Here is a 20,778-nt window from a genome sequence, read left to right as displayed (position 1 = left end):
AGTATAGGAGACAGATTCAGTGTGAGAGACAGTTTGAGTGTGAGAGACAGATTCAGTGTGGGGGACAGTTTCAGTTATGACAGACAGTTTCAGTGTCAAAGACAGATTCAGTGTGAGAGACAGATTCAGTGTGAGAGACAGTTGCAGTGTGGGAGACAGATTCAGTGTGAGAGACAGATTCTGTTTGGGTGACAGTTTCAGTGTGAGAGACAGATTCTGTTTGGGTGACAGTTTCAGTGTGAGAGACAGATTCAGTGTGGGAGACAGTTTCAGTGTGGCAGACAGATTCAGTGTGGGAGACAGTTTCAGTGTGTGAGACACAGTTTCAGTGTGGGAGACCGTTTCAGTGTGAGACACAGTTTCATTGTCACAGACAGATTCAGTGTGGGAGACAGCTTCAGTTTGAGAGACAGATTCAGTGTGAGAGACAGATTCAGTGTGATACAGTTTCAGTGTGAGAGACAGATTCAGTGTGAGAGACAGATTCAGTGTGAGAGACAATTTGAGTGTGAGAGACAGATTCAGTGTGGGGGACAGTTTCAGTTATGACAGACAGATTCAGTGTGAGAGACAGATTCAGTCTGGGAGACAGTTGCAGTGTGAGAGACAGTTTCAGTGTGAGAAACAAATTCAGTGTCACAGATTCAGTGTGAGAGACAGATTCAGCATGAGAGACAGTTTCAGTGTGAGAGACAGATTCATCTGGGAGAGAGTTGCAGTGTCAGAGACAGATTCAGTGTGAGAGACAGTTTCAGCGTGGGGGACAGTTTCAGTGTGACAGACAGATTCAGTGTGAGAGAGCGTTTTAGCATGGGGGACATTTTCAGTGTAAAAAAAAAGATTCAGTGTCACAGACAGATGCAGTGTGAGAGACAGTTTCACTGTGAGAGACAGTTTCAATCTGGGAGACAGTTGCAGTGTCAGAGACAGTTTCAGCGTGGGGGACAATTTCATTGTAAAGTGACAGATTCAGTGTCACAGACAGTTTCAGTGTGAGAGACAGATTCAGTTTGGGAGACAGTTTCAGTGTGGGAGACAGATTCAGTGTGACAGACAGATTCAGTGTGACAGACAGTTTCACTATGAGAGACAGTTTCAATTTGACAGACAGATTCAGTGTGGTAGACAGATTCAGTGTGGGAGACAGATTCAGTGGGAGAGACAGTTTCAGTGTGACAGACAGTTTCAGTGTGATCGACAGATTCAGTTTGAGACACAGTTTCAGTGTGAGAGACAGATTCAGTGTGGGAGATAGATTCACTGTGGAAGACAGATTCAGTGTGGGAGACAGATTCAGTGTGAGACAGTTTCAGTGTGAGACACAGTTTCAGTGTGAGGGACAGTTTCAGTGTGAGAGACAATTCCAGTGTGACAGAAAGATCCAGTGTGACAGACAGTTTCACTGTGGGAGAAAGTTTCAGTTTGAGAGACAGATTCAGTGTGGTAGACAGATTCAGTGTGGGAGACAGATTCAGTGGGAGAGACAGTTTCAGTGTGACAAACAGTTTCAATGTGAGAGACAGATTCAATGTTTGAGACACAGTTTCAGTGTGAGAGACAGTTTCAGAATGAGAGACAGATTCGGTGTGGGAGACTGTTTCAGTGTGGCAGAAAGTTTCAGTGTGAGAGACAGTTTCAGTGTGTGAGACACAGTTTCAGTGTGGGAGACCGTTTCAGTGTGCGACACTGTTTCATTGTCACAGACAGATTCAGTATGGGAGACAGCTTCTGTTTGAGAGACAGATTCAGTGTGAGAGACAGTTTCAGTGTGGGAGACAGTTTCAGTGTGGCAGACAGATTCAGTGTGGGAGACATTTTCAGTGTGTGAGACACAGTTTCAGTGTGGGAGACCGTTTCAGTGTGCGACACTGTTTCATTGTCACAGACAGATTCAGTATGGGAGACAGCTTCTGTTTGAGAGACAGATTCAGTGTGAGAGACAGTTTCAGTGTGGGAGATAGGTTCACTGTGGAAGACAGATTCAGTGTGAGAGACAGATTCAGTGTGATACAGTTTCAGTGTGAGAGACAGATTCAGTGTGAGAGACAGATTCAGCGTGAGAGACAGTTTCAGTGTGAGAGACAGATTCAGTGTCACAGACAGATTCAGTGTGAGAGACACATTCAGTGTGGGAGACAGTTTCATTGAGACAGACAGTTTCAATGTCGCAGATTCAGTGTGAGAGACACATTCAGTGTGGGAGACTGTTTCAGTGTGCGAGACAGTTTCAGTGTGGGAGACAGTTTCAATGTCGCAGATTCAGTGTGAGACATAGATTCAGTGTGAGAGACAGATTCAGTGTGAGAGACAGATTCAGTCTGGGAGACAGTTGCAGTGTCAGAGACAGATTCAGTGTGAGAGACTGTTTCAATGTCGCAGAATCAGTGTGAGACACAGATTCAGTGTGAGAGACAGATTCTGTGTCACAGACAGATTCAGTGTGAGAGACAGATTCAGTGTGGGAGACAGTTTCAGTTTAACAGACAGTTTCAGTGTGACAGGCAGTTTCAGCGTGAGAGACAGTTTCTGAATGAGAGACAGATTCAGTGTAGGAGACACTTTCAGTGTGACAGACAATTGCAGTCTGGGAGATAGATTCACTGTGGAAGACAGATACAGTGTGAGAGACAGATTCAGTGTGAGACACAGTTTCAGTGTGAGTGACAGTTTCTGTGTGGGAGACAGATTCAGTGTGACAGACAGTTTCAGTGTGACAGACAGATTCAGTGTGGGAGACAGATTCAGTGTGGGAGACAGGTTCCGTGTGACAGACAGTGTCAGTGTGACAGACAGATTGAGTGTAGGAGTGAGATTGACTGTGGAAGACAGTTTCAGTTTGACAGACAGATTCAGTGTGGGAGACAGGTTCCGTGTGACAGACAGTTTCAGTGTGACAGAAAGATTGAGTGTGGGAGTCAGATTGACCGTGGGAGACAGTTTCAGTGTGACAGACAGATTCAGTGTGGGAGACAGTTTCAGTGTGTGACAGACAGTTTCAGTGTGGGAGACATTTTAATGTGACTGACAGTTTCATTGTCACAGACAGATTCGGTGTGGGGTCAGTTTCAGTGTGGCAGACAGATTCAGTGTGAGACACTGTTTCATTATGAGGGACAGATTCAGTGTGACAGACAGTTTCAGTCTGACAGTAACATTCATTTTGACAGAAAGATTCAATGTGGAAAGACAGTTTCAGTGTAATGCGAAAGATTCAGAGTGAGACACAGTTTCAGTCTGAGAGACAGAATCAGTGTGGGAGACAGTTTCATTGAAACAGACAGTTTCAGTGTGACAGGCAGTTTCAGTGTGACAAAGAGTTTCAATGTTACAGACAGTTTCAGTGTGGGAGATAGATTCACTGTGGAAGACAGTTTCAGTGTGACAGACAGATTCAGTGTGGGAGACAGTTTCATTGTAACAGACAGTTTCAGTGTGGGAGGTAGATTCACTGTGGAAGACAGTTTCAGTGTGAGACAGTTTCAGTGTGAGAGACAGATTCAGTGTGGGAGACAATTTCAATGTGAGAGACAGATACACTGTGGGTGACACTTTCAGTGTGACAGACAGTTTCAGTGTGGGAGATAGATTCACTGTGGAAGACAGATTGAGTGTGACAGACAGATTCAGTGTGATACAGTTTCAGTATGAGAGACAGATTCATTGTGAGAAACAGATTCAGTTATGACAGACAGTTTCAGTGTCAGAGAGAGATTCAGTGTGGGAGACAGTTTCAGTGTGACAGACAGATTCGATGTGACAGACAGATACAGTGTGACAGACATATTTTCAGTGTGTGAGACACATTTTCAGTGTGGGAGACAGTTTCAGTGTGAGAGACGGTTTCAGTGTGTGAGACAGATTCAGTGTGAGAGACAGATTCAGTGTGAGAGACAGTTTCAGTGTGACAGACAGATTCGATGTGATAGACAGATTCATTGTGACAGACACATTTTCAGTGTGTGAGACACAGTTTCAGTGTGGGAGACTGTTTCAGTGTGAGGCACAGTTTCATTGTCACAGACAGATTCAGTGTGGGAGACAGCTGCAGTTTGAGAGACAGATTCAGTATGGGAGACAGATTCAATATAGGAGGCAGATTCAGTGGGAGAGACAGTTTTAGTGTGACAGGCAGTTTCAGTGTGACAGACAGTTTCAATGTGAGAGACAGATTCAATGTGGGTGACACTTTCAGTGTGACAGACAGTTTCAGTGTGGGAGATAGATTCACTGTGGAAGACAGATTCAGTGTGACAGACAGATTCAGTGTGATACAGTTTCAGTGTCAGAGACAGATTCAGTGCGAGAGACAGTTTCAGCGTGGGGGACAGTTTCAGTGTGAGAGTCAGATTCGGTGTGAGAGACAGATTCAGTGAGGGAGACAGATTCAATGTGGGTGACAATTTCCGTGTGACAGACAGTTCCACTGTGGGAGATAGATTCACTGTGGAAGACAGATTCAGTGTGACAGACAGATTCAGTGTGATACAGTTTCAGTGTCAGAAACAGATTCAGTGTGAGAGACAGTTTCAGCATGGGGGACAGTTTCAGTGTGAGAGACAGATTCAGTGTGAGAGACAGATTCAGTGTGGGGGACAGTTTCAGTTATGTCAGACAGTTTCAGTGTCACAGACAGATTCAGTGTGAGAGACAGATTCAGTGTGAGAGACCGTTTCAGTGTAAGAGACAGATTCAGTGTCACAGGCAGATTCAGTGTGAGAGACAGATTCTGTGTCAGACAGATGCAGTGTGAGAGACATATTCAGTGTGAGAGACACATTCAGTGTGGGAGGCAGTTTCAGTGTGGGAGACAGTTTCAATGTGGGAGACAGTTTCATTGAGACAGACAGTTTTAATGTCGCAGATTCAGTGTTAGACACAGATTTAGTGTGAGAGACAGTTTCAGTGTGAGAGACAGATTCAGTCTGGGAGACAGTTGCAGTGTCAGAGACAGATTCAGTGTGAGAGATAGTTTCAGTGTAGGGGACAGTTTCAGTGTGAGAGACAGATTCAGTGTGAGAGACTGATTCAGTGTGGGAGACAGTTTCAGTGTGAGAGACAGATTCAGTGTGAGAGTGCGTTTCAGCATGGGGGACAGTTTCAGTGCAAAGAGACAGATTCAGTGTGAGAGACAGTTTCAGTCTGAGAGACAGATTCAGTTTGGGAGACAATTTCAGCGTGGGGGACAGATTCAGTGTGAAAGACAGTTTTAGTGTAACAGACAGTTTCACTGTGGGAGACAGTTTCAGTTTGAGAAACAGGTTCAGTGTGGGAGACAGATTCAGTGTGGGAGACAGATTCAGTGGAAGAGACAGTTTCAGTGTGACAGACAGTTTCAATGTGAGAGACAGATTCAATGTGGGAGACAGTTTCAGTGTGAGAGACAGTTTCAGAATGAGAGACAGATTTGGTGTGGGAGACCGTTTCAGTGTGGCAGACAGTTTCAGTGTGTGAGACAGATTCAGTGTGGGAGTCAGATTCAGTGTGGGAGACAATTTCAGTGTGGGAGACAGATTCAGTGTGGGAGTCAGATTCAGTGTGGGAGACAATTTCAGTGTGACAGACATATTCGATGTGACAGGCAGTTTCAGTGAGACAGACACAGTTTCAGTGTGTGAGACACAGATTCAGTTTGAGAGACAGAGTCAGTGTGAGACACCGTTTCAGTGTGGGAGACAGATTCAGTGTGAGATACAGTTTCAGTTATGACAGACAGTTTCAGTGTGAGAGACAGATTCAGTGTGACAGACAGATTTAGTGTGGGAGACAGTTTCATTGTCACAGACAGATTCAGTAGGAGAGACAGTTTTAGTGTGACAGACAGTTTCAATGTGAGAGACAGATTCAATGTGGGTGACACTTTCAGTGTGACAGACAGTTTCAGTGTGGGAGATAGATTCACTGTGGAAGACAGATTCAGTGTGAAAGACAGATTCAGTGTGATACAGTTTCAGTGTCAAAGACAGATTCAGTGTGAGAGACAGATTCAGTGTGAGAGACAGTTGCAGTGTGGGAGATAGGTTAACCGTGGAAGACAGATTCAGTGTGAGAGACAGTTTCAGTGTGAGAGACTGATTCAGTGTGAGAGTCAGATTCAGTGTGGGGGACAGTTTCAGTGTGGGGGACAGTTTCAGTTATGACAGACAGCTTCAGTGTGAGAGACAGATTCAGTCTGGGAGACAGCTTCAGTTTGACAGACAGATTCAGTGTCACAGATTCAGTGTGGTAGACAGATTCAGTGTGAGAGACAGATTCAGTGTGAGAGACAGATTCAGCGTGAGAGACAGATTCAGTGTGAGAGACAGATTCAGTGTGATACAGTTTCAGTGTGAGAAACAGATTCAGTGTGAGAGACAGATTCAGCGTGAGAGACAGTTTCAGTGTGAGAGACAGATTCAGTGTCACAGACAGATTCAGTGTTAGATACAGATTCAGTGTGGGGGACAGTTTCAGTTATGACAGACAGTTTCAGTGTCAGAAACAGATTCAGTGTGAGAGACAGATTCAGTGTGAGAGACAGTTTCAGTGTGAGAAATAGATTCAGTGTCACAGACAGATTCAGTGTGAGAGACACATTCAGTGTGGGAGACAGTTTCAGTGTGAGAGACAGATTCAGTGTGAGACAGTTTCAGTGTGAGAGACAGATTCAGTGTGGGAGACAGTTTCAATGTGAGAGACAGATACAATGTGGGTGACACTCTCAGTGTGGCAGACAGTTTCAGTGTGGGAGATAGATTCACTGTGAAAGACAGATTGAGTGTGAGAGATAGATTCAGAGTGAGAAACAGATTCAGTTACGACAGACAGTTTCAGTGTCAGAGACAGATTCAGTGTCACAGACAGATTCAGTGTCACAGACAGATTCAGTGTGAGAGACAGATTCAGTGTGGGAGACAGTTTCAGTGTGACAGACAGATTCGATGTGACAGACAGATTCAGTGTGACAGACACATTTTCAGTGTGTGAGACACAGTTTCAGTGTGGGAGACAGTTTCAGTGTGAGAGACGGTTTCAGTGTGAGAGATAGATTCAGTGTGAGAGATAGATTCAGTGTGAGAGACAGTTTGAGTGTGAGAGACATATTCAGTGTGACAGACAGATTCAGTGTGGGAGACAGTTTCAGTGTGACAGACAGATTCGATGTGATAGACAGATTCATTGTGACAGACACATTTTCAGTGTGTGAGACACAGTTTTAGTGTGGGATACCATTTCAGTGTGAGACACAGTTTCATTGTCACAGACAGATTCAGTGTGGGAGACAGCTGCAGTTTGAGAGACAGATTCAATGTGGGAGACAGATACAGTATGGGAGACAGATTCAGTATAGGAGACAGATTCAGTGGGAGAGATAGTTTTAGTGAGACAGGCAGTTTCAGTGTGACAGACAGTTTCAATGTGAGAGACAGATTCAATGTGGGTGACACTTTCAGTGTGACAGACAGTTTCAGTGTGGGAGATAGATTCACTGTGGAAGACAGATTCAGTGTGACAGACAGATTCAGTGTGATACAGTTTCAGTGTCAAAGACAGATTCAGTGTGAGAGACAGATTCAGTGTGAGAGACAGTTGCAGTGTGGGAGATAGGTTAACTGTGGAAGACAGATTCAGTGTGAGAGACAGATTCAGTGTGATACCGTTTCAGTGTGAGAGACAGATTCAGCGTGAGAGACAGTTTGAGTGTGAGAGACAGATTCAGTGTGGGAGACAGTTTCAGTTATGACAGACAGATTCAGTGTGAGAGACAGATTCAGTGTGAGAGACAGATTCAGTGTGAGAGACAGTTTCAGTTTAACAGACAGTTTCAGTGTGACAGGCAGTTTCAGCGTGAGAGACAGTTTCTGAATCAGACACAGATTCAGTGTGGGAGACACTTTCAGTGTGAGAGACAGATTCAGTGTCACAGATTCAGTGTGAGAGACAGATTCAGTGTGACAGACAGATTCAGTGTGGGAGACAGTTTCAGTGTGACAGACAGATTCGATTGGACAGACAGATTCAGTGTGACAGACACATTTCAGAGTGTGAGACACAGTTTCAGTGTGCGAGACCGTTTCAGTGTGAGATACAGCTTCATTGTCACAGACAGATTCAGTGTGGGAGACAGGTTCAGTTTGAGAGACAGATTCAGTGTGACAGACAATTGCAGTCTGGGAGATAGATTCAGTGTGAGAGACAGATTCAGTGTGAGAGACAGATTCAGTGTGGGGGACAGTTTCAGTTATGACAGACGGTTTCAGTGTGAGAGACAGATTCAGTGTGAGAGACAGTTTCAGTGTGAGAGACAGATTCAGTGTCACAGACAGATTCAGTGTGAGAGACACATTCAGTGTGGGAGACAGTTTCATTGAGACAGACAGTTTCAATGTCGCAGATTCAGTGTGAGAGACACATTCAGTGTGGGAGACTGTTTCAGTGTGGGAGACAGTTTCAGTGTGGGAGACAGTTTCACTGTCGCAGATTCAGTGTGAGACACAGATTCAGTGTGAGAGACAGATTCAGTGTGAGAGACAGATTCAGTCTGGGAGACAGTTGCAGGGTCAGAGACAGATTCAGTGTGAGAGACAGTTTCAGCGTGGGAGACTGTTTCAGTGTGGGAGACAGTTTCAGTGTTGGAGACAGTTTCAATGTCGCAGAATCAGTGTGAGACACAGATTCAGTGTGAGAGACAGATTCTGTGTCACAGACAGATTCAGTGTGAGAGACAGATTCAGTGTGGGAGACAGTTTCAGTTTAACAGACAGTTTCAGTGTGACAGGCAGTTTCAGCGTGAGAGACAGTTTCTGAATGAGAGACAGATTCAGTGTAGGAGACACTTTCAGTGTGACAGACAATTGCAGTCTGGGAGATAGATTCACTGTGGAAGACAGATACAGTGTGAGAGACAGATTCAGTGTGAGACACAGTTTCAGTGTGAGTGACAGTTTCTGTGTGGGAGACAGATTCAGTGTGACAGACAGTTTCAGTGTGACAGACAGATTCAGTGTGGGAGACAGATTCAGTGTGACAGACAGTTTCAGTGTGACAGACAGATTCAGTGTGGGAGACAGATTCAGTGTGGGAGACAGGTTCCGTGTGACAGACAGTGTCAGTGTGACAGACAGATTGAGTGTAGGAGTGAGATTGACTGTGGAAGACAGTTTCAGTTTGACAGACAGATTCAGTGTGGGAGACAGGTTCCGTGTGACAAACAGATTCGATGTGACAGGCAGTTTCAGTGTGACAGACACAGTTTCAGTGTGCGAGACACAGTTTCAGTGTGGGAGACAGTTTCAATGTGAGAGACAGTTTCATTGTCACCGACAGATTCAGTGTGGGGGACAGTTCCAGTGTGACAGACAGATTCAGTGTGAGACACTGTTTCAGTATGAAAGACAGAATCAGTGTGAGGGACGGTTTCAGTGTGACAGACAGTTTCAGTGTGAGAGACAGATTCAGTCTGACAGTCAGATTCAGTGTGACAGACAGATTCAATGTGAGAGACAGTTTCAGTGTAATGAGACAGATTCAGAGTGAGACACAGTTTCAGTCTGAGAGACAGATTCAGTGTGGGAGTCAGTTTAATTGTAACAGACAGTTTCAGTGTGACAGGCAGTTTCAGTGTGACAGACAGTTTCAGTGTGAGAGACAGATTCAGTGTGGGAGACAGCTTCAGTGTGAGAGACAGTTTCAGTGTGGGAGACAGATTCAGTGTGGGAGACAGTTTCATTGTAACAGACAGTTTCAGTGTGACAGGCAGTTTCAGTGTGACAGAGAGTTTCAATGTTACTGTCAGTTTCAGTGTGGGACGTAGATTCACTGTAGAAGACAGTTTCAGTGTGAGACAGTTTCAGTGTGAGAGACAGATTCAGTGTGGGAGACAGTTTCAATGTGAGAGACAGATACAATGTGGGTGACACTTTCAGTGTGACAGACAGTTTCAGTGTGGGAGATAGATTCACTGTGGAAGACAGATTGAGTGTGACAGACAGATTCAGTGTGATACAGTTTCAGTGTGAGAGACAGATTCAGTGTGAGAAACAGATTCAGTTATGACAGACAGTTTCAGTGTCAGAGACAGATTCAGTGTGAGAGACAGATTCAGTATGAGAGACAGTTTCAGTGTGAGAGACAGATTCAGTGTCACAGACAGATTCAGTGTGAGAGACAGATTCAGTGTGGGAGACAGTTTTAGTGTGACAGACAGTTTCGATGTGACAGACAGATTCAGTGTGACAGACACATTTTCAGTGTGTGAGACACAGTTTCAGTGTGGGAGACAGTTTCAGTGTGTGAGACAGATTCAGTGTGGGAGTCAGATTCAGTGTGGGAGACAATTTCAGTGTGACAGACATATTCGATGTGACAGGCAGTTTTAGTGAGACAGACACAGTTTCAGTGTGTGAGACACAGATTCATTTTGAGAGACAGAGTCAGTGTGAGACACCGTTTCAGTGTGGGAGACAGATTCAGTGTGAGATACAGTTTCAGTTATGACAGACAGTTTCAGTGTGAGAGACAGATTCAGTGTGACAGACAGATTCGATGTGACAGACAGATTCGGTGTGACAGACACATTTTCAGTGTGTGAGACACAGTTTCAGTGTGCGAGACAGTTTCAGTGTGAGACACAGTTTCATTGTCACAGACAGATTCAGTGTGAGAGACAAATGCAGTATGGGAGACAGATTCAGTATAGGAGACAGATTCAGTGGGAGAGATAGTTTTAGTGAGACAGGCAGTTTCAGTGTGACAGACAGTTTCAATGTGAGAGACAGATTCAATGTGGGTGACACTTTCAGTGTGACAGACAGTTTCAGTGTGGGAGATAGATTCACTGTGGAAGACAGATTCAGTGTGACAGACAGATTCAGTGTGATACAGTTTCAGTGTCAAAGACAGATTCAGTGTGAGAGACAGATTCAGTGTGAGAGACAGTTGCAGTGTGGGAGATAGGTTAACTGTGGAAGACAGATTCAGTGTGAGAGACAGATTCAGTGTGATACCGTTTCAGTGTGGGAGACAGATTCAGTGTGAGAGACAGATTCAGCGTGAGAGACAGTTTGAGTGTGAGAGACAGATTCAGTGTGGGAGACAGTTTCAGTTATGACAGACAGATTCAGTGTGAGAGACAGATTCAGTCTGGGAGACAGTTGCAGTGTGAGAGACAGATTCAGTGTCACAGATTCAGTGTGATAGACAGATTCAGTGTGAGAGACAGATTCAGCGTGAGAGACAGATTCAGCGTGAGAGACAGATTCAGTGTGATAGACAGATTCAGTGTGAGAGACAGATTCAGTCTGGGAGACAGTTGCAGTGTGAGAGACAGATTCAGTGTCACAGATTCAGTGTGATAGACAGATTCAGTGTGAGAGACAGATTCAGCGTGAGAGACAGATTCAGCGTGAGAGACAGATTCAGTGTGATAGACAGATTCAGTGTGAGAGACAGATTCAGTGTGAGAGACAGATTCTGTGTCACAGACAGATTCAGTGTGAGAGACAGATTCAGTGTGGGAGACAGTTTCAGTTTAACGGACAGTTTCAGTGTGACAGGCAGTTTCAGTGTGAGAGACAGTTTCTGAATGAGAGACAGATTCAGTGTGGGAGACACTTTCAGTGTGACAGACAATTGCAGTCTGGGAGATAGATTCACTGTGGAAGACAGATTCAGTGTGAGAGACAGATTCAGTGAGACACAGTTTCAGTGTGAGTGACAGATTCAGTGTGAGAAACAGATTCAGTGTGGGAGACAGATTCAGTGTGACAGACAGTTTCAGTGTGACAGACAGATTCAGTGTGGGAGACAGATTCAGTGTGGGAGACAGGTTCCGTGTGACAGACAGTTTCAGTGTGACAGCCAGATTGAGTGTAGGAGTGAGATTGATTGTGGAAGACAATTTCAGTTTGACAGACAGATTCAGTGTGGGAGACAGTTTCAGTGTGACAAACAGATTCGATGTGACAGGCAGTTTCAGTGTGACAGACACAGTTTCAGTGTGTGAGACACAGTTTCAGTGTGGGAGACAGTTTCAATGTGAGAGACAGTTTCATTGTCACCGACAGATTCAGTGTGGGGGACAGTTCCAGTATGACAGACAGATTCAGTGTGAGACACTGTTTCAGTATGAAAGACAGAATCAGTGTGAGGGACGGTTTCAGTGTGACAGACAGTTTCAGTGTGAGAGACAGATTCAGTCTGACAGTCAGATTCATTGTGACAGACAGATTCAATGTGAGAGACAGTTTCAGTGTAATGAGACAGATTCAGAGTGAGACACAGTTTCAGTCTGAGAGACAGATTCAGTGTGGGAGACAGTTTCAATGTGAGAGACAGATACAATGTGGGTGACACTTTCAGTGTGACAGACAGTTTCAGTGTGGGAGATAGATTCACTGTGGAAGACAGATTGAGTGTGACAGACAGATTCAGTGTGATACAGTTTCAGTGTGAGAGACAGATTCAGTGTGAGAAACAGATTCAGTTATGACAGACAGTTTCAGTGTCAGAGACAGATTCAGTGTGAGAGACAGATTCAGTATGAGAGACAGTTTCAGTGTGAGAGACAGATTCAGTGTCACAGACAGATTCAGTGTGAGAGACAGATTCAGTGTGGGAGACAGTTTCAGTGTGACAGACAGTTTCGATGTGACAGATAGATTCAGTGTGACAGACACATTTTCAGTGTGTGAGACACAGTTTCAGTGTGGGAGACAGTTTCAGTGTGAGAGACGGTTTCAGTGTGAGAGACAGATTCAGTGTGAGAGACAGATTCAGTGTGAGAGACAGTTTGAGTGTGAGAGACATATTCAGTGTGAGAGACAGATTCAGTGTGAGAGACAGATTCAGTGTGACAGACAGATTCAGTGTGGGAGACAGTTTCAGTGTGACAGACAGATTCGATGTGATTGACAGATTCATTGTGACAGACACATTTTCAGTGTGTGAGACACAGTTTCAGTGTGGGAGACCGTTTCAGTGTGAGACACAGTTTCATTGTCACAGACAGATTCAGTGTGGGAGAAAGCTGCAGTTTGAGAGACAGATTCAATGTGGGAAACAGATACAGTATGGGAGACAGATTCAGTATAGGAGACAGATTCAGTGGGAGAGACAGTTTTAGTGTGACAGGCAGTTTCAGTGTGACAGACAGTTTCAATGTGAGAGACAGATTAAATGTGGGTGACACTTTCAGTATGACAGACAGTTTCAGTGTGGGAGATAGATTCACTGTGGAAGACAGATTCAGTGTGACAGACAGATTCAGTGTGATACAGTTTCAGTGTCAGAAACAGATTCAATGTGAGAGACAGTTTCAGCGCGGGGGGACAGTTTCAGTGTGAGAGACAGATTCAGTGTGGGGGACAGTTTCAGTTATGTCAGACAGTTTCAGTGTCAGAGACAGATTCAGTGTGAGAGACAGATTCAGTGTGGGGGACAGTTTCAGTTATGACAGACGGTTTCAGTGTGAGAGACAGATTCAGTGTGAGAGACAGTTTCAGTGTGAGAGACAGATTCAGTGTCACAGACAGATTCAGTGTGAGAGACACATTCAGTGTGGGAGACAGTTTCATTGAGACAGACAGTTTCAATGTCGCAGATTCAGTGTGAGAGACACATTCAGTGTGGGAGACTGTTTCAGTGTGGGAGACAGTTTCAGTGTGGGAGACAGTTTCACTGTCGCAGATTCAGTGTGAGACACAGATTCAGTGTGAGAGACAGATTCAGTGTGAGAGACAGATTCAGTCTGGGAGACAGTTGCAGGGTCAGAGACAGATTCAGTGTGAGAGACAGTTTCAGCGTGGGAGACTGTTTCAGTGTGGGAGACAGTTTCAGTGTTGGAGACAGTTTCAATGTCGCAGAATCAGTGTGAGACACAGATTCAGTGTGAGAGACAGATTCTGTGTCACAGACAGATTCAGTGTGAGAGACAGATTCAGTGTGGGAGACAGTTTCAGTTTAACAGACAGTTTCAGTGTGACAGGCAGTTTCAGCGTGAGAGACAGTTTCTGAATGAGAGACAGATTCAGTGTAGGAGACACTTTCAGTGTGACAGACAATTGCAGTCTGGGAGATAGATTCACTGTGGAAGACAGATACAGTGTGAGAGACAGATTCAGTGTGAGACACAGTTTCAGTGTGAGTGACAGTTTCTGTGTGGGAGACAGATTCAGTGTGACAGACAGTTTCAGTGTGACAGACAGATTCAGTGTGGGAGACAGATTCAGTGTGACAGACAGTTTCAGTGTGACAGACAGATTCAGTGTGGGAGACAGATTCAGTGTGGGAGACAGGTTCCGTGTGACAGACAGTGTCAGTGTGACAGACAGATTGAGTGTAGGAGTGAGATTGACTGTGGAAGACAGTTTCAGTTTGACAGACAGATTCAGTGTGGGAGACAGGTTCCGTGTGACAGACAGTTTCAGTGTGACAGACAATTGCAGTCTGGGAGATAGATTCACTGTGGAAGACAGATTCAGTGTGAGAGACAGATTCAGTGTGAGACACAGTTTCAGTGTGAGTGACAGTTTCTGTGTGGGAGACAGATTCAGTGTGACAGACAGTTTCAGTGTGACAGACAGATTCAGTGTGGGAGACAGGTTCCGTGTGACAGACAGTTTCAGTGTGACAGCCAGATTGAGTGTAGGAGTGAGATTGACTGTGGAAGACAGTTTCAGTTTGACAGACAGATTCAGTGTGGGAGACAGTTTCAGTGTGACAAACAGATTCGATGTGACAGGCAGTTTCAGTGTGACAGACACAGTTTCAGTGTGCGAGACACAGTTTCAGTGTGGGAGACAGTTTCAATGTGAGAGACAGTTTCATTGTCACCGACAGATTCAGTGTGGGGGACAGTTCCAGTGTGACAGACAGATTCAGTGTGAGACACTGTTTCAGTATGAAAGACAGAATCAGTGTGAGGGACGGTTTCAGTGTGACAGACAGTTTCAGTGTGAGAGACAGATTCAGTCTGACAGTCAGATTCAGTGTGACAGACAGATTCAATGTGAGAGACAGTTTCAGTGTAATGAGACAGATTCAGAGTGAGACACAGTTTCAGTCTGAGAGACAGATTCAGTGTGGGAGTCAGTTTAATTGTAACAGACAGTTTCAGTGTGACAGGCAGTTTCAGTGTGACAGACAGTTTCAGTGTGAGAGACAGATTCAGTGTGGGAGACAGCTTCAGTGTGAGAGACAGTTTCAGTGTGGGAGACAGATTCAGTGTGGGAGACAGTTTCATTGTAACAGACAGTTTCAGTGTGACAGGCAGTTTCAGTGTGACAGAGAGTTTCAATGTTACTGTCAGTTTCAGTGTGGGACGTAGATTCACTGTAGAAGACAGTTTCAGTGTGAGACAGTTTCAGTGTGAGAGACAGATTCAGTGTGGGAGACAGTTTCAATGTGAGAGACAGATACAATGTGGGTGACACTTTCAGTGTGACAGACAGTTTCAGTGTGGGAGATAGATTCACTGTGGAAGACAGATTGAGTGTGACAGACAGATTCAGTGTGATACAGTTTCAGTGTGAGAGACAGATTCAGTGTGAGAAACAGATTCAGTTATGACAGACAGTTTCAGTGTCAGAGACAGATTCAGTGTGAGAGACAGATTCAGTATGAGAGACAGTTTCAGTGTGAGAGACAGATTCAGTGTCACAGACAGATTCAGTGTGAGAGACAGATTCAGTGTGGGAGACAGTTTTAGTGTGACAGACAGATTCAGTGTGACAGACACATTTTCAGTGTGACAGACACATTTTCAGTGTGTGAGACACAGTTTCAGTGTGGGAGACAGTTTCAGTGTGTGAGACAGATTCAGTGTGGGAGTCAGATTCAGTGTGGGAGACAATTTCAGTGTGACAGACATATTCGATGTGACAGGCAGTTTTAGTGAGACAGACACAGTTTCAGTGTGTGAGACACAGATTCATTTTGAGAGACAGAGTCAGTGTGAGACACCGTTTCAGTGTGGGAGACAGATTCAGTGTGAGATACAGTTTCAGTTATGACAGACAGTTTCAGTGTGAGAGACAGATTCAGTGTGACAGACAGATTCAGTGTGGGAGACAGTTTCAGTGTGACAGACAGATTCGATGTGACAGACAGATTCGGTGTGACAGACACATTTTCAGTGTGTGAGACACAGTTTCAGTGTGCGAGACAGTTTCAGTGTGAGACACAGTTTCATTGTCACAGACAGATTCAGTGTGAGAGACAAATGCAGTATGGGAGACAGATTCAGTATAGGAGACAGATTCAGTGGGAGAGATAGTTTTAGTGAGACAGGCAGTTTCAGTATGACAGACAGTTTCAATGTGAGAGACAGATTCAATGTGGGTGACACTTTCAGTGTGACAGACAGTTTCAGTGTGGGAGATAGATTCACTGTGGAAGACAGATTCAGTGTGACAGACAGATTCAGTGTGATACAGTTTCAGTGTCAAAGACAGATTCAGTGTGAGAGACAGATTCAGTGTGAGAGACAGTTGCAGTGTGGGAGATAGGTTAACTGTGGAAGACAGATTCAGTGTGAGAGACAGATTCAGTGTGATACCGTTTCAGTGTGGGAGACAGATTCAGTGTGAGAGACAGATTCAGCGTGAGAGACAGTTTGAGTGTGAGAGACAGATTCAGTGTGGGAGACAGTTTCAGTTATGACAGACAGATTCAGTGTGAGAGACAGATTCAGTCTGGGAGACAGTTGCAGTGTGAGAGACAGATTCAGTGTCACAGATTCAGTGTGATAGACAGATTCAGTGTGAGAGACAGATTCAGCGTGAGAGACAGATTCAGCGTGAGAGACAGATTCAGTGTGATAGACAGATTCAGTGTGAGAGACAGATTCAGTCTGGGAGACAGTTGCAGTGTGAGAGACAGATTCAGTGTCACAGATTCAGTGTGAAAGACAGATTCAGTGTGAGAGACAGATTCAGCGTGAGAGACAGATTCAGCGTGAGAGACAGATTCAGTGTGATAGACAGATTCAGTGTGAGAGACAGATTCAGTGTGAGAGACAGATTCTGTGTCACAGACAGATTCAGTGTGAGAGACAGATTCAGTGTGGGAGACAGTTTCAGTTTAACGGACAGTTTCAGTGTGACAGGCAGTTTCAGTGTGAGAGACAGTTTCTGAATGAGAGACAGATTCAGTGTGGGAGACACTTTCAGTGTGACAGACAATTGCAGTCTGGGAGATAGATTCACTGTGGAAGACAGATTCAGTGTGAGAGACAGATTCAGTGAGACACAGTTTCAGTGTGAGTGACAGATTCAGTGTGAGAAACAGATTCAGTGTGGGAGACAGATTCAGTGTGACAGACAGTTTCAGTGTGACAGACAGATTCAGTGTGGGAGACAGATTCAGTGTGGGAGACAGGTTCCGTGTGACAGACAGTTTCAGTGTGACAGCCAGATTGAGTGTAGGAGTGAGATTGATTGTGGAAGACAATTTCAGTTTGACAGACAGATTCAGTGTGGGAGACAGTTTCAGTGTGACAAACAGATTCGATGTGACAGGCAGTTTCAGTGTGACAGACACAGTTTCAGTGTGCGAGACACAGTTTCAGTGTGGGAGACAGTTTCAATGTGAGAGACAGTTTCATTGTCACCGACAGATTCAGTGTGGGGGACAGTTCCAGTATGACAGACAGATTCAGTGTGAGACACTGTTTCAGTATGAAAGACAGAATCAGTGTGAGGGACGGTTTCAGTGTGACAGACAGTTTCAGTGTGAGAGACAGATTCAGTCTGACAGTCAGATTCATTGTGACAGACAGATTCAATGTGAGAGACAGTTTCAGTGTAATGAGACAGATTCAGAGTGAGACACAGTTTCAGTCTGAGAGACAGATTCAGTGTGGGAGACAGTTTCAATGTGAGAGACAGATACAATGTGGGTGACACTTTCAGTGTGACAGACAGTTTCAGTGTGGGAGATAGATTCACTGTGGAAGACAGATTGAGTGTGACAGACAGATTCAGTGTGATACAGTTTCAGTGTGAGAGACAGATTCAGTGTGAGAAACAGATTCAGTTATGACAGACAGTTTCAGTGTCAGAGACAGATTCAGTGTGAGAGACAGATTCAGTATGAGAGACAGTTTCAGTGTGAGAGACAGATTCAGTGTCACAGACAGATTCAGTGTGAGAGACAGATTCAGTGTGGGAGACAGTTTCAGTGTGACAGACAGTTTCGATGTGACAGATAGATTCAGTGTGACAGACACATTTTCAGTGTGTGAGACACAGTTTCAGTGTGGGAGACAGTTTCAGTGTGAGAGACGGTTTCAGTGTGAGAGACAGATTCAGTGTGAGAGACAGATTCAGTGTGAGAGACAGTTTGAGTGTGAGAGACATATTCAGTGTGAGAGACAGATTCAGTGTGAGAGACAGATTCAGTGTGACAGACAGATTCAGTGTGGGAGACAGTTTCAGTGTGACAGACAGATTCGATGTGATTGACAGATTCATTGTGACAGACACATTTTCAGTGTGTGAGACACAGTTTCAGTGTGGGAGACCGTTTCAGTGTGAGACACAGTTTCATTGTCACAGACAGATTCAGTGTGGGAGAAAGCTGCAGTTTGAGAGACAGATTCAATGTGGGAAACAGATACAGTATGGGAGACAGATTCAGTATAGGAGACAGATTCAGTGTGGGAGACAGGTTCCGTGTGACAGACAGTTTCAGTGTGACAGCCAGATTGAGTGTAGGAGTGAGATTGATTGTGGAAGACAATTTCAGTTTGACAGACAGATTCAGTGTGGGAGACAGTTTCAGTGTGACAAACAGATTCGATGTGACAGGCAGTTTCAGTGTGACAGACACAGTTTCAGTGTGCGAGACACAGTTTCAGTGTGGGAGACAGTTTCAATGTGAGAGACAGTTTCATTGTCACCGACAGATTCAGTGTGGGGGACAGTTCCAGTATGACAGACAGATTCAGTGTGAGACACTGTTTCAGTATGAAAGACAGAATCAGTGTGAGGGACGGTTTCAGTGTGACAGACAGTTTCAGTGTGAGAGACAGATTCAGTCTGACAGTCAGATTCATTGTGACAGACAGATTCAATGTGAGAGACAGTTTCAGTGTAATGAGACAGATTCAGAGTGAGACACAGTTTCAGTCTGAGAGACAGATTCAGTGTGGGAGACAGTTTCAATGTGAGAGACAGATACAATGTGGGTGACACTTTCAGTGTGACAGACAGTTTCAGTGTGGGAGATAGATTCACTGTGGAAGACAGATTGAGTGTGACAGACAGATTCAGTGTGATACAGTTTCAGTGTGAGAGACAGATTCAGTGTGAGAAACAGATTCAGTTATGACAGACAGTTTCAGTGTCAGAGACAGATTCAGTGTGAGAGACAGATTCAGTATGAGAGACAGTTTCAGTGTGAGAGACAGATTCAGTGTCACAGACAGATTCAGTGTGAGAGACAGATTCAGTGTGGGAGACAGTTTCAGTGTGACAGACAGTTTCGATGTGACAGATAGATTCAGTGTGACAGACACATTTTCAGTGTGTGAGACACAGTTTCAGTGTGGGAGACAGATTCAGTCTGACAGTCAGATTCATTGTGACAGACAGATTCAATGTGAGAGACAGTTTCAGTGTAATGAGACAGATTCAGAGTGAGACACAGTTTCAGTCTGAGAGACAGATTCAGTGTGGGAGACAGTTTCAATGTGAGAGACAGATACAATGTGGGTGACACTTTCAGTGTGACAGACAGTTTCAGTGTGGGAGATAGATTCACTGTGGAAGACAGATTGAGTGTGACAGACAGATTCAGTGTGATACAGTTTCAGTGTGAGAGACAGATTCAGTGTGAGAAACAGATTCAGTTATGACAGACAGTTTCAGTGTCAGAGACAGATTCAGTGTGAGAGACAGATTCAGTATGAGAGACAGTTTCAGTGTGAGAGACAGATTCAGTGTCACAGACAGATTCAGTGTGAGAGACAGATTCAGTGTGGGAGACAGTTTCAGTGTGACAGACAGTTTCGATGTGACAGATAGATTCAGTGTGACAGACACATTTTCAGTGTGTGAGACACAGTTTCAGTGTGGGAGACAGTTTCAGTGTGAGAGACGGTTTCAGTGTGAGAGACAGATTCAGTGTGAGAGACAGATTCAGTGTGAGAGACAGTTTGAGTGTGAGAGACATATTCAGTGTGAGAGACAGATTCAGTGTGAGAGACAGATTCAGTGTGACAGACAGATTCAGTGTGGGAGACAGTTTCAGTGTGACAGACAGATTCGATGTGATTGACAGATTCATTGTGACAGACACATTTTCAGTGTGTGAGACACAGTTTCAGTGTGGGAGACCGTTTCAGTGTGAGACACAGTTTCATTGTCACAGACAGATTCAGTGTGGGAGAAAGCTGCAGTTTGAGAGACAGATTCAATGTGGGAAACAGATACAGTATGGGAGACAGATTCAGTATAGGAGACAGATTCAGTGGGAGAGACAGTTTTAGTGTGACAGGCAGTTTCAGTGTGACAGACAGTTTCAATGTGAGAGACAGATTAAATGTGGGTGACACTTTCAGTATGACAGACAGTTTCAGTGTGGGAGATAGATTCACTGTGGAAGACAGATTCAGTGTGACAGACAGATTCAGTGTGATACAGTTTCAGTGTCAGAAACAGATTCAATGTGAGAGACAGTTTCAGCGCGGGGGGACAGTTTCAGTGTGAGAGACAGATTCAGTGTGGGGGACAGTTTCAGTTATGTCAGACAGTTTCAGTGTCAGAGACAGATTCAGTGTGAGAGACAGATTCAGCGTGAGAG

This window comes from Chiloscyllium punctatum, chromosome 37 (assembly GCF_047496795.1).
Source record: "Chiloscyllium punctatum isolate Juve2018m chromosome 37, sChiPun1.3, whole genome shotgun sequence".
In the NCBI taxonomy this organism is placed as follows: domain Eukaryota; kingdom Metazoa; phylum Chordata; class Chondrichthyes; order Orectolobiformes; family Hemiscylliidae; genus Chiloscyllium; species Chiloscyllium punctatum.
Note: the sequence above shows the minus strand (reverse complement) of the source record.